At 50.9% G+C, this 13,568-nt stretch overlaps 1 protein-coding gene and 1 long non-coding RNA gene across 2 annotated transcripts in view; both read right to left on the reverse strand.

Annotated features, from left to right (window-relative positions):
• Nucleotides 1-13,568, reverse strand: part of LOC122939172 (gastrula zinc finger protein XlCGF26.1-like) — a 1,061,774-nt gene that overhangs the window by 469,673 nt on the left and 578,533 nt on the right. The gene's annotated exons all lie outside the window — the stretch shown is intronic.
• On the reverse strand, nucleotides 330-2,503 carry LOC122939186. Its single transcript, XR_006390098.1, has 3 exons — nucleotides 2,488-2,503; nucleotides 391-514; nucleotides 330-339 (listed from the first exon to the last, which is right to left on the reverse strand). It is a non-coding gene; the product is annotated as an uncharacterized LOC122939186 (long non-coding RNA).

Genomic DNA, 13,568 nt, shown 5'->3' on the forward strand with positions numbered 1-13,568 from the left:
TCTTCTCATTGTTCTTCTCATGTATCAGATTACTAGACGTCTTCTTCACCGTGGAGTAATCCTGTTCATTGAAGACATAATAATAAATGTCACCATGTACATTCCAGAGTCCATCACTTCTACAGCCATGTCCACCTGTAATTACCATAGATAATGGTGTAATGTGACATCATCAGAACCTCTCACCTCTCCGGTCACATCCCCTGTAATTACCATAGATAACGGTGTAATGTGACATCATCAGAACCTCTCTCCTCTCCGGTCACATCCCCTGTAATTACCATAGATAATGGTGTAATGTGACATCATCAGAACCTCTCACCTCTCCAGTCACATCCCCTGTAATTACCATAGATAATGGTGTAATGTGACATCATCAGAACCTCTCACCTCTCCAGTAAGCAGGAGGAGGATCTCTAGGGTAAGATCTAACATCCTCTCCGCCATCTTGTCCCCGTCTCCATCCATTATCTGGTACTGATGATGTCATAGGACAATCCTAGATCACAGGAACCTGAGTGGAAGAAGAGGAGTCAATGTAGAATCCGCATGAAATCCCATAGAAATGCTTATAATGACCGGAGATGATGAGGGACATTTGGGAGAAATCAGAGGAGATGAGGTCTTCTCTCTATTGTCTGGACTGAGGACTGGAAGATCTCGTCAGGGCAGTTCCTCCATGTATGAGGTGACAGCAGTGTAAAGTATGGTGCACCCTGACACTGGCCGCAGTGGTGATACCAGTAATGTAAACCATCATCGCCACAGTGGTCATGTGACACTTATACTGGTATCACTGCTGGGATACATCCTCATAACATGGACGTCTATGGGAGATGACGACCACTGCTGGAGACACTGGTGGACGCCTCCCAGGTCCCTCTCCGGCAGAGACTTCAGTGTCCCCGACGTCAGGAGAGCAGCGCATGCGCAGGATGTCAGTGCGGCCTGTGACTGACAGAATACACTGCACCACTGAAGCGTCAACTGCCACAATACACTGCACTACTGAAGCGTCGACTGCCCCAATACACTGCACTACTGAAGCGTCAACTGCCACAATACACTGCACTACTGAAGCGTCGACTGCCACAATACACTGCACTACTGAAGCGTCAACTGCCACAATACACTGCACTACTGAAGCGTCAACTGCCCCATACACTGCACTACTGAAGCGTCAACTGCCCCAATACACTGCACCACTGAAGCGTCAACTGCCCCAATACACTGCACCACTGAAGCGTCAACTGCCGCAATACACTGCACCACTGAAGCGTCAACTGCCGCAATACACTGCACCACTGAAGCGTCAACTGCCGCAATACACTGCACCACTGAAGCGTCAACTGCCGCAATACACTGCACCACTGAAGCGTCAACTGCCGCAATACACTGCACCACTGAAGCGTCAACTGCCGCAATACACTGCACCACTGAAGCGTCAACTGCCGCAATACACTGCACCACTGAAGCGTCAACTGCCGCAATACACTGCACCACTGAAGCGTCAACTGCCGCAATACACTGCACCACTGAAGCGTCAACTGCCGCAATACACTGCACCACTGAAGCGTCAACTGCCGCAATACACTGCACCACTGAAGCGTCAACTGCCGCAATACACTACACCACTGAAGCGTCAACTGCCGCAATACACTGCACCACTGAAGCGTCAACTGCCGCAATACACTGCACCACTGAAGCGTCAACTGCCGCAATACACTGCACCACTGAAGCGTCAACTGCCGCAATACACTGCACCACTGAAGCGTCAACTGCCGCAATACACTGCACCACTGAAGCGTCAACTGCCGCAATACACTGCACCACTGAAGCGTCAACTGCCGCAATACACTGCACCACTGAAGCGTCAACCGCCGCAATACACTGCACTACTGAAGCGTCAACTGCCACAATACACTGCACCACTGAAGCGTCAACTGCCACAATACACTGCACCACTGAAGCGTCAACCGCCACAATACACTGCACTACTGAAGCGTCAACTGCCCCAATACACTGCACTACTGAAGCACCAGCTGTGACAGACATCATACACTGCACTACTGAAGCACCAGCTGTGACAGACATCACACACTGCACTACTGAAGCACCAGCTGTGACAGACATCATACACTGCACTACTGAAGCACCAGCTGTGACAGACATCACACACTGCACTACTGAAGCACCAGCTGTGACAGACATCATACACTGCACTACTGAAGCACCAGCTGTGACAGACATCACACACTGCACTACTGAAGCACCAGCTGTGACAGACATCATACACTGCACTACTGAAGCACCAGCTGTGACAGACATCACACACTGCACTACTGAAGCACCAGCTGTGACAGACATCACACACTGCACTACTGAAGCACCAGCTGCGACAGACATCATACACTGCACTACTGAAGCTCCAGCTGTGACAGACATCACACACTGCACTACTGCCTGCGGCTCCCGGCTCCCCGGTACCTGCTCCTCATGCCAGGGCTCTCCCTCCCGCTGTCCGGACATCAGAGCCTCTTTACAGGACGTTTCCAGCAGAACTTCCTCTTTCCCTCAGGTTCCTGGAGTTTTCCTCTCCCAGCATGCTTTGCGGTGTGACGTCACAGGACTGGCCCCGCCCGGCACACTGGTAAGTCAGCACTAGCCCCGCCCCCTACACTTCCGGCGGCCATGTTAGTACACCCAGACATGGCTCCTGCTCCTCTCCTCACATCACTGAGGGCCACAGGCGCTTTCCTCACCATCTCCAGAGCCCCAAACACTGGGAGCGGCCAGCACAGCCGTATCTAAGCCTCTCATGTGAGATACAGCCTGCTGAGCCTGGATTACAGCTTCTCTTGTGTGATACTGTCTGCTGAGCTGTGTATCTAATCCTATCCTGTGTGATACTGTCTGCTGAGCTGTGTATCTAATCCTCTCCTGTGTGATACTGTCTGCTGAGCTGTGTATCTAATCCTCTCCTGTGTGATACTGTCTGCTGAGCTGTGTATCTAATCCTCTCCTGTGTGATACTGTCTGCTGAGCTGTGTATCTAAGCCTATCCTGTGTGATACTGTCTGCTGAGCTGTGTATCTAATCCTATCCTGTGTGATACTGTCTGCTGAGCTGTGTATCTAATCCTATCCTGTGTGACCCTGTCTGCTGAGCTGTGTATCTAATCCTATCCCGTGTGACACTGCCTGCTGAGCTGTGTATCTAATCCTCTCCCGTGTGATACTGCCTGCTGAGCTGTGTATCTAATCCTATCCCGTGTGATACTGTCTGCTGAGCTGTGTATCTAATCCTATCCAGTGTGATACTGTCTGCTGAGCTGTGTATCTAATCCTATCCCGTGTGATACTGCCTGCTGAGCTGTGTATCTAATCCTATCCCGTGTGATACTGTCTGCTGAGCTGTGTATCTAATCCTCTCCCGTGTGATACTGTCTGCTGAGCTGTGTATCTAATCCTATCCCGTGTGATACTGTCTGCTGAGCTGTGTATCTAATCCTATCCTGTGTGATACTGTCTGCTGAGCTGTGTATCTAATCCTATCCTGTGTGATACTGTCTGCTGAGCTGTGTATCTAATCCTATCCTGTGTGATACTGCCTGCTGAGCTGTGTATCTAATCCTATCCTGTGTGATACTCCCTGCTGAGCTGTGTATCTAATCCTGTCCTGTGTGATACTGCCTGCTGAGCTGTGTATCTAATCCTGTCCTGTGTGATACTGCCTGCTGAGCTGTGTATCTAATCCTGTCCTGTGTGATACTGCCTGCTGAGCTGTGTATCTAATCCTATCCTGTGTGATACTGCCTGCTGAGCTGTGTATCTAATCCTATCCTGTGTGATACTCCCTGCTGAGCTGTGTATCTAATCCTGTCCTGTGTGATACTGCCTGCTGAGATGTGTATCTAATCCTGTCCTGTGTGATACTGCCTGCTGAGCTGTGTATCTAATCCTATCCTGAGTGATACGGTCTGCTGAGCTGTGTATCTAATCCTCTCCTGTGTGATACTGCCTGCTGAGCTGTGTATCTAATCCTATCCTGTGTGATACTGTCTGCTGAGCTGTGTATCTAATCCTATCCTGTGTGATACTGTCTGCTGAGCTGTGTATCTAATCCTATCCTGTGTGATACTGTCTGCTGAGCTGTGTATCTAATCCTATCCTGTGTGATACTGTCTGCTGAGCTGTGTATCTAATCCTGTCCTGTGCGATACTGTCTGCTGAGCTGTGTATCTAATCCTATCCTGTGCGATACTGTCTGCTGAGCTGTGTATCTAATCCTATCCTGTGCGATACTGTCTGCTGAGCTGTGTATCTAATCCTATCCTGTGTGATACTGTCTGCTGAGCTGTGTATCTAATCCTCTCCTGTGTGATACTGTCTGCTGCGCTGTGTATCTAATCCTATCCTGTGTGATACAGGAGGAGCTGATCACATGGTGCAGTGTCCCCCCCCGTCCCCTCATTGGTATAGTCCTCACCCGCCGGTCGCTTCTTTCACACTAGTGTTAGGTTTGCCCGTTTCTGGGGGGGAACAGTCTGCCGGATCCGGACTAACGCTCGCACACGTCTGCTTCCGGAAGTCTGGCCCGGCCCCATTCATTATAACGGGGACAGGCGGGAGATGCGGCCGCAGCACGGGAAACATGCCGAGAGGCGGCCGGACAGAAACCGCCTGCTGGTCAGTGGAGGAGACCCCTTTACGTGCAGCGATCTCCTCCACAGTACGGGCAGCAGTGATCGGCAATGTTGCTCTTCGTCTCCATACAGAACCATTTCTTGCTCTTTGTACAGCAGGATCTGCTGCCGCTAAAAAGGATTTAGGCGTCATGAGAAACAATCCGCGCGTTGTGCTCCGTTATCCGGTAATCGATGGCACATTTACAATGGCAGGTTATTGCTGACGAGGGCTCATTAGCCATAATTTGCCCGAACCAAGGGGCCTAAGGCTGATGTTGTCCTTCTGTCGGTCGCCCCAATAAAGCCCAGAGGAGTCAGGAGCAGTCTCAGAGCAGGCGGGCAGGAGCAGCACAGATGAGGTAGGCAGTGGAGGGGGCCGGACCGGGGGCGTACCTGAGTGGAGGGGGCCGGACCAGGGGCGTACCTGAGTGGAGGGGGCCGGACCGGGGCGTACCTGAGTGGAGGGGGCCGGACCGGGGCGTACCTGAGTGGAGGGGGCCGGACCGGGGGCGTACCTGAGTGGACGGAGGAGGGACTGGACTGGAGCCAGCCACCAGGTTGGAGAAGCAGCAGAGGGAGGCGGACTCAGGCGGTGGAGGGGGCCAGGCCGGGGGTGTACCTTGAGTGGAGGGACTAGGGAGGGAGTGGTCCCGCCGGCTGCACTGGCGCCAGTCAGATTCCCGCTCTCTGACTGCCCAAAACCAGTCTGAGCAGCTTAGCAGTGTCTGACTGAGTGTCACAGTCTCGCACTGCTACTGCTGCCTGCGCTGTACTGGACCGGGCCTCTTCCCTCCTCAACTGGTCTCCACGTCTCCAGTCTCCAGTCCTGCCAGTCTGTGCTTGCCGGCGCTGTACTGGACCGGTCCTCTGCTCGGTGCTCCTGCCTCCTCCTCAACTGGTCTCCAGTCTGTGCCTGCCTGCGCTGTACTGGACTGGGCCTCTGCTCCGTGCCCCTGCCTCCTCAACTGGTCTCCAGTCTGTGCCTGCCTGCGCTGTACTGGACTGGGCCTCTGCTCGGTGCTCCTGCCTCCTCCTCAACTGGTCTCCAGTCTGTGCCTGCCTGCGCTGTGCTGGACCGGGCCTCTGCTCAATGCTCCTGCCTCCTCCTCAACTGGTCTCCAGTCTGTGCCTGCCTGCGCTGTACTGGACCGGGCCTCTGCTCGGTGCTCCTGTCTCCTCCTCAACTGGTCTCCAGTCTGTGCCTGCCTGCGCTGTACTGGACCGGTCCTCTGCTCCGTGCTCCTGCCTCCTCCTCAACTGGTCTCCAGTCTGTGCCTGCCTGCGCTGTACTGGACTGGGCCTCTGCTCCGTGCCCCTGCCTCCTCAACTGGTCTCCAGTCTGTGCCTGCCTGCGCTGTACTGGACTGGGCCTCTGCTCGGTGCTCCTGCCTCCTCCTCAACTGGTCTCCAGTCTGTGCCTGCCTGCGCTGTGCTGGACCGGGCCTCTGCTCAGTGCTCCTGCCTCCTCCTCAACTGGTCTCCAGTCTGTGCCTGCCTGCGCTGTACTGGACCGGGCCTCTGCTCGGTGCTCCTGTCTCCTCCTCAACTGGTCTCCAGTCTGTGCCTGCCTGCGCTGTACTGGACCGGTCCTCTGCTCCGTGCTCCTGCCTCCTCCTCAACTGGTCTCCAGTCTGTGCCTGCCTGCGCTGTACTGGACCGGTCCTCTGCTCGGTGCTCCTGCCTACTCCTCAACTGGTCTCCAGCCTGTGCCTGCCTGCGCTGTACTGGACTGGGCCTCTGCTCGATGCTCCTGCCTCCTCCTCAACTGGTCTCCAGTCTGTGCCTGCCTGCGCTGTACTGGACCGGTCCTCTGCTCGGTGCTCCTGCCTCCTCAACTGGTCTCCAGCCTGTGCCTGCCTGCGCTGTACTGGGCCTCTGCTCGATGCTCCTGCCTCCTCCTCAACTGGTCTCCAGTCTGTGCCTGCCTGCGCTGTACTGGACCGGGCCTCTGCTCGGTGCTCCTGCCTCCTCCTCAACTGGTCTCCAGTCTGTGCCTGCCTGCGCTGTACTGGACCGGTCCTCTGCTCGGTGCTCCTGCCTCCTCCTCAACTGGTCTCCAGCCTGTGCCTGCCTGCGCTGTACTGGACTGGGCCTCTGCTCGATGCTCCTGCCTCTTCCTCAACTGCTCTCCAGTCTGTGCCTGCGCTGTACTGGACCGGGCCTCTGCTCGGTGCTCCTGCCTCCTCCTCAACTGGTCTCCAGCCTGTGCCTGCCTGCGCTGTACTGGACCGGGCCTCTGCTCGGTGCTCCTGCCTCCTCCTCAACTGGTCTCCAGTCTGTGCCTGCCTGCGCTGTACTGGACCGGTCCTCTGCTCGGTCCTCCTCCTCAACTGGTCTCCAGTCTGTGCCTGCCTGCGCTGTACTGGACCGGTCCTCTGCTCGGTGCTCCTGCCTCCTCCTCAACTGGCCTCCAGCCTGTGCCTGCCTGCGCTGTACTGGACCGGTCCTCTGCTCGATGCTCCTGCCTCCTCCTCAACTGGTCTCCAGCCTGTGCCTGCCTGCGCTGTACTGGACCGGTCCTCTGCTCGGTGCTCCTGCCTCCTCCTCAACTGGTCTCCAGCCTGTGCCTGCCTGCGCTGTACTGCACCGGTCCTCTGCTCGGTGCTCCTGCCTCCTCCTCAACTGGTCTCCAGCCTGTGCCTGCCTGCGCTGTACTGGACCGGTCCTCTGCTCGGTGCTCCTGCCTCCTCCTCAACTGGTCTCCAGTCTGTGCCTGCCTGCGCTGTACTGGACCGGTCCTCTGCTCGGTGCTCCTGCCTCCTCCTCAACTGGTCTCCAGCCTGTGCCTGCCTGCGCTGTACTGGACCGGTCCTCTGCTCGGTGCCCCTGCCTCCTCCTCAACTGGTCTCCAGCCTGTGCCTGCCTGCGCTGTACTGGACCGGTCCTCTGCTCGGTGCTCCTGCCTCCTCCTCAACTGGTCTCCAGTCTGTTCCTGCCTGCGCTGTACTGGACCGGTCCTCTGCTCGGTGCTCCTGCCTCCTCCTCAACTGGTCTCCAGTCTGTTCCTGCCTGCGCTGTACTGGACCGGGCCTCTGCTCAGTGCTCCTGCCTCCTCCTCAACTGGTCTCCAGCCTGTGCCTGCCGTGACTCTAAATAAAGGTAAGTCAATTTAAGAAAGTGAGAACTTATGATTTCTGAGATACTTGATCTGAATTCTGAAGTTAAAAAGAGCTGCCGGCAGAGTGTGCCCCCCAGAAGAAGCAGGGGGCGCCCTCCTCATCCTTGCAGGTCTGCAGGCAGCTCTCTTTAACTTCAGAATTCAGATCATCAGCCTCTCACTGATTACAGCAGACACCTCTGTAGTGTCCACCATCAGACAGGGGAGGGAAGAAACCCCAGAACTAGTGTTCCCCCAACTTGGGGGGCACACTGACACTCTAGTTCTGGGGTTTCTTCCCTCCCCTGTCTGATGGTGGACACTACAGGGGTGTCTGCTGTAATCAGTGAGAGTCTGATGATCCGAAGTTAAAAAGAGATGCCAGCAATGATAAGGAGGGCGCCCCTTCCTTCTTTTGGGGGGGGGGGGGCACACTCTAGTTCTGGGGTTTCTTCCACCCCCTCCCCCCCTTATATGACAGACTAAGGATATTTTTACACTTGCGGCAGGTCGGATCCGTCCTGCCGCTATTTCGCTGGACCGCTGCTCCGTCCCCATTGATAATATAATGGGGATGGGGGCGGAGCTCCGGTGCAGCACGGCACTGCGCGGTGAGAGGCCACTGGACGAAAAAGTCCCAAAATTTCACAATCCAGGTAAATTACCGCTCAGAGATAAAAAGAAAATTGTACAATCGTTTTGGAAAATATTATTTACTTGGCGAGTACTCTATAAAGCTACTTTCACACTAGCGTCATGGACAGATCCGTTCAGATAATACAACCGTCTGCACTCGTTTACAATGGATCCGGTTGTATTATAGTTAACGTTGCCAGCCAAGACGGATCCGTCATGAACACCACTGAAAGTCAACGGGGGGCTGTTTTCTATTGTGCCAGAGAAAATGTATCCACCCCTATTGACTTACATTGTGCGTCAGGATGGATCCGTTTGGCTCCGTTTTATCATGCGGACACCAAAACACTGCAGGCGGCCTCCGGAGACTGATCGGAGGCCAACTGATGCGTTCTGAGCGGATCCTTTCCCATTCAGAATGCACTAAGGCATTAGGCAAAACTCATCTGTTTTGGACGCTTGTGAGAGCCCTGGACGGATCTTAAGAAACATAAACCAAAACGCCAGCGTGCAATTAACCACATTAAGTTGATGCAGACTTTAGGAACTTTTCAGAAATAAATCAGCGTTTAAGGCCCCATTCACACGTCCGCAATTCTGTTCCGCATTTTGCGGAACGGAATTGCGGACCCATTCATTTCTATGGGGCCGCACGATGTGCAGCCCTGACACGGAGTTGCGGACCCGCACTTCTGTTCCCGAAAAAAATATAGAACATGTCCTACTTTTGTTTGCAACTGCGGACAGGAGTAGACATATTCTATGCAGTGTCGGCAATGTGCGGTCCGAAAGTTGCGGATCGCACATTGCCGATGTCAAAGTTTTGCAGATCCACGGACCCGTGGATCCGCAAAACACTTACGGACGTGTGAATGGGGCCTAATATGGCTTTTCATACTGTGTGACAATTAAGGGTCTTTCTTTTCGCTGTTTCTCTAGAGACTGTAACATGTCTTCCTATACCCATCAAAGTGGTGCTCAAAAACGCAAAAAGAAGAGTGAAGAAAGCCAGAAAACGCTAAAAATTCCCCAAATTCCCAGCTTTTTCACTTCTCCCGATGCTGGTGAAAGCTCTAAAGATGCTGAGGGAGCTAGCTCATAAAGCCTTCCTAGTGTAGGTAGTCAGATGGCGGTGCAGGGTCCGATATCGCATGAGTTTCAGGATTCCTCAGGTGAAACGAGAGCTGAATTGCCCTCTGGGGTTGAACCAAGCCGGGCATATGATGCTGAACAAGCTGGAGGTCACACTCTTGATCTGCACAGCATTGCATCCGAAAAAAATGCCACAGACGGGGGACACTTTCCCATTACCATTTTAGATGCACAAGTGAAACGCTTTATTCTTTCTCATGGTCCATGTAGGCCTTCAGGGCCTTTTCCTAGAGACAATGATGCAGATAAAAGATGCTTTTCAGAAAAATACTATGAGAAAATCACCAAAACAGGATTTAAACTCCCAGTGACCTGGCTGTGCTACTCCCCTAAATTGAATTCGGTCTATTGTGAACCTTGTTGGCTTTTTGGGGATCAAAAAAAACTAGGCTTTGAACCTGCTTGGGCCAAAGGCGTCCAAAAATGGAAAGGCCTGTCAACTAAAATTCAGTCCCACGAAAACGCACGGGCTCACTAAAATGCCTGTGTGGTTTCTGACCAGTGGAGGAGGCAGGGCACTACAGATGAGGAACAAGAAAAACAAATCCGAAACTAAAAAAACTTCTGGAGGGAAGTTTTAAAAAGAATAGTCAATGTTACATTGACAATGGCAATGAGCAACATGGCTTTTTGAGGCCACAGGGAAAAAGTTGGCGAAATAAATAGCGGTAACTTCCTGGCCATAATTGAGCTCTTGGCAGAATATGATCCTGTCCTTAAGCAGCTGTTGCAGAAACCTCATGGAAAAGTAAAATATTTAGGCCCTACAATTCAAAACAAGCTTTATTGATATGTTGTCCAATCATGTCCTCAATGATATCCTGTTAGAAGTCCAACAAGCTCATTTTTACTCATTGATCATCGATACAACACAGGATATTTCACGAACTGATCAAACAACGAGCCTGGTTGTCCGATATATTACTGTGGACAGAGATTCAAATATGAGGGTAACAAAAATTCATATACATGAGTCTTTTCTCGGTTTTCATCCCATTACAGATCAAAGTGCAGCTGGGATAGAAAACCAAATATTGGCAAGCCTTGGAAAAAAGGGACTTCCTTTAGACAAATGTAGAGGTCAGGGTTACGATGGAGCAGCCACCATGAGTGGCGTATATTCTGGTGTGCTGGCAAGAAGTTTAAAGAAATGGGAAAATGCACTTTATGGGCACCGTGCGGCCCATAACCCAAATCTGGTTCTTCAGGATGCGGTTTCAGACATCACTGAAACATCCAGTTTTATGACCACATTACAAAGCCTTTATTTGTTTTTCGGAGACAGCGGGAAGCGATGGGGCGTTCTATCATCATTTACCAGTAAATCCTCTGTCACACTGAAAAAACGGTGCCCCACGCGGTGGTCTTCTCGCTAGGACTCACTGTTGGCCCTGCGTTTCCGCTACCCAGATATTTTGAGGGCTTTGTCAAAAATTGTTCTGCTGTCATCTAAAAAAAGTGAAAGAGAGGAGGCTATGGCATTTAAGAAAAAATTAGTCATTTCACTTCATCTTTTTAATTCTGCTATCGAAGATATTAAGCAGTGTAAACTCCTTGTCCAAAATTCTACAGTCTGAAAATATGGACTTGGCTAGAGCTTCTCAATTCATAAAAACTGCCGTGGAAGGCCCTTCAGCGTTCCGTAACAATTTTGAGAAAGCCAAATCAGATGCCATTACCCTCGCAGAACAGTGGAATATAGCTCCAAAATTCGAAAGTAACTGAATTCGCACTGTAAAAAAACATTACGACGAACTGTGTCGATGAGAGACTGCAAGACCCCGAGGAACGGTTCAAAGTCATAGTTTTTTACCAGTGTCTGGACATCATTGTAAACCAGCTCGCCAACAGATTCCAAGGACTGAATAACGTTGTTGAACGTTTTATTATACTTCAGCCTGTAGTTTCATCATCTGTCTCAGATGATCATTTGTTTACAGCTGCATCAAAGCTGCAGGAAAAATATGATAGTGACCTACCCCCATCTTTCCCAGGGCAGCTTTAGAGCAGCACTAAAAGAAGAAATCCAGAAGGCACCTACTGTGAAAGATCTGGCACACTTGCTCCTGGTTGAGAACAATGCACTTGCATCAAATATACCAGTTGTGTGCATAGCCTTTCCGTTGTTTCCATCACTCCCTGTGACAGTGGCCTCTGCGGAGCGGTCCTTCTCAAAATTAAAACTAATCAAGAGCTATTTGTGAAGTACTATGTCAGACCAGAGGCTTTCTGGGCTTGTGATCCTCAGCATTGAAAATGTAAGAGCTAAAGCCTTGCATCTAGACAGCATTGTGGACACTTCTGCAGAAGTAAAAGCACGTAAACGTGAGTATACTGGTAAACGTGTTTTCTAATGTAGTCTTCTGAGTGAGTATACTGGTTCAAATGGTTTCAACACTTCTGTTTTTTCTTTCTTCCGTTGAACAAAGTCAGTTCATGCTAGTTACACCACCTGTTGTGGTAAAAAAGAAGCAGAATTCCAGCCAAATGTTTCAGCCTAGCCAAATTTTATCATAATTCAAATACTTTCAATTTAAAAACCAATCTGTCAGTTGTCTCCTCTTCAGATCTCCCCCTGCACAGCAGAATAGCAAAAAAAGGAAGCCTAGTAGAAGCTATAAGATGGAAACAGTAAAAGTATTTCGGAGGGAAGTGAATGGAATTGCTCTGGAATATGCAGTCGGAGTGCTCATAAAGCAGGTGACAGAGCAACCACAGGTAATGGGGTCACATATCTGGCAGGGGAGTGTGAATCACAAGACAAAGCAGATATTTCACAGGTAGAAGTCTGTTTGGCTGTAGTTCTGCTTCAACCGTTTCAGTTCAGCATCAAAGGGAACCGGAAGTGAGGGACATGGAGGCTGCCCTTACACCAGCAGCCTACCTCCGATACTTAGACATAGACCCTGAACAAGCATGCCGATCAGGTGCTCCGACTGAAGTCTGACTGGATTATCTGCAGGCTTGTATTAGGTGTGTGATGCAGACACGACTGGTGCCACAGAGATCAGGAGGACGGCCAGGCCACTGGTTTTGGTACGGTTCAACGTTGACCGTTAGAGATAATTCTTCTTGTCTCACTGCTTACAGCTGCGTTGCACTCATTTTCACAATTTATAAATCTTTTTATAACTACATATTATAACTGAATAATCCACCAGCTCTTACAGGCTTACACATTCTCTGTCGTAATCACTTGCAGTGTCCAGCTCTTGGCTGGGGGACAGGAGACCCCAAAGAGTTTAGACAATGCACTAAATGGGAAATTCTCTATATGGCAGCTGTACACGGAGATGGCAAAATAAGTGACCATGTGCACAAGGAATGTAGTAATAGTGTTGTTTTTTATTACATATTCAACATGTTCGTTTGTTTGGTGTTCAACGTTTTAAGTGTTTTGTTGTTTATCGGGTTTAAAAAACAATTTCACGGAGGAAGAGCTAATAACAAGTACAGTTTGAAGTAAGTATGAAAGAACGGATGGGTAGCATTGTGTGTTTAGATCCAATCTTAAAGCTTTCCCCTTTCCCTTCTCCTTTACAGGTAACATTTAATGAGGACACATCAAGAAGATGAAAAAGCCTACGAAGAGGACACTTCACAACTAGTGAACATACAGGTCTTACAAGAAAGTCTAATATCCCCCAGCCCCCCCCCCCCCCCCCACCACACACTTTATGTTAAAATACAATTACTAATTATTATTTTTTTCAATTCTTCATGTTTCAGATTGGCCACTTTATCAGTTACTGACTGGTTTTCAATTTTTAATTAAAAGGTTCATATACTTATTTGTTTTTCCTCTGACTTTTCTATGCTCATGGTGGTGGGAGATCTAGGGTGGGTGTTTGGGTGGGAGCTCTGGAAGGGGTGGTGGGAGGCCCAATAGATAGGTGGGGGCTGGGGGCCCCAAAAATTTTTGGGGCTACGGGGCCCATGCATTTCTAGCTACGCCCCTGAGTGGACTATTTTTGATGAGCACGGATATTTGCCTTC

The sequence above is a fragment of the Bufo gargarizans genome, chromosome 5 (assembly GCF_014858855.1).
Source record: "Bufo gargarizans isolate SCDJY-AF-19 chromosome 5, ASM1485885v1, whole genome shotgun sequence".
Taxonomy (NCBI): Eukaryota; Metazoa; Chordata; class Amphibia; order Anura; family Bufonidae; genus Bufo; species Bufo gargarizans.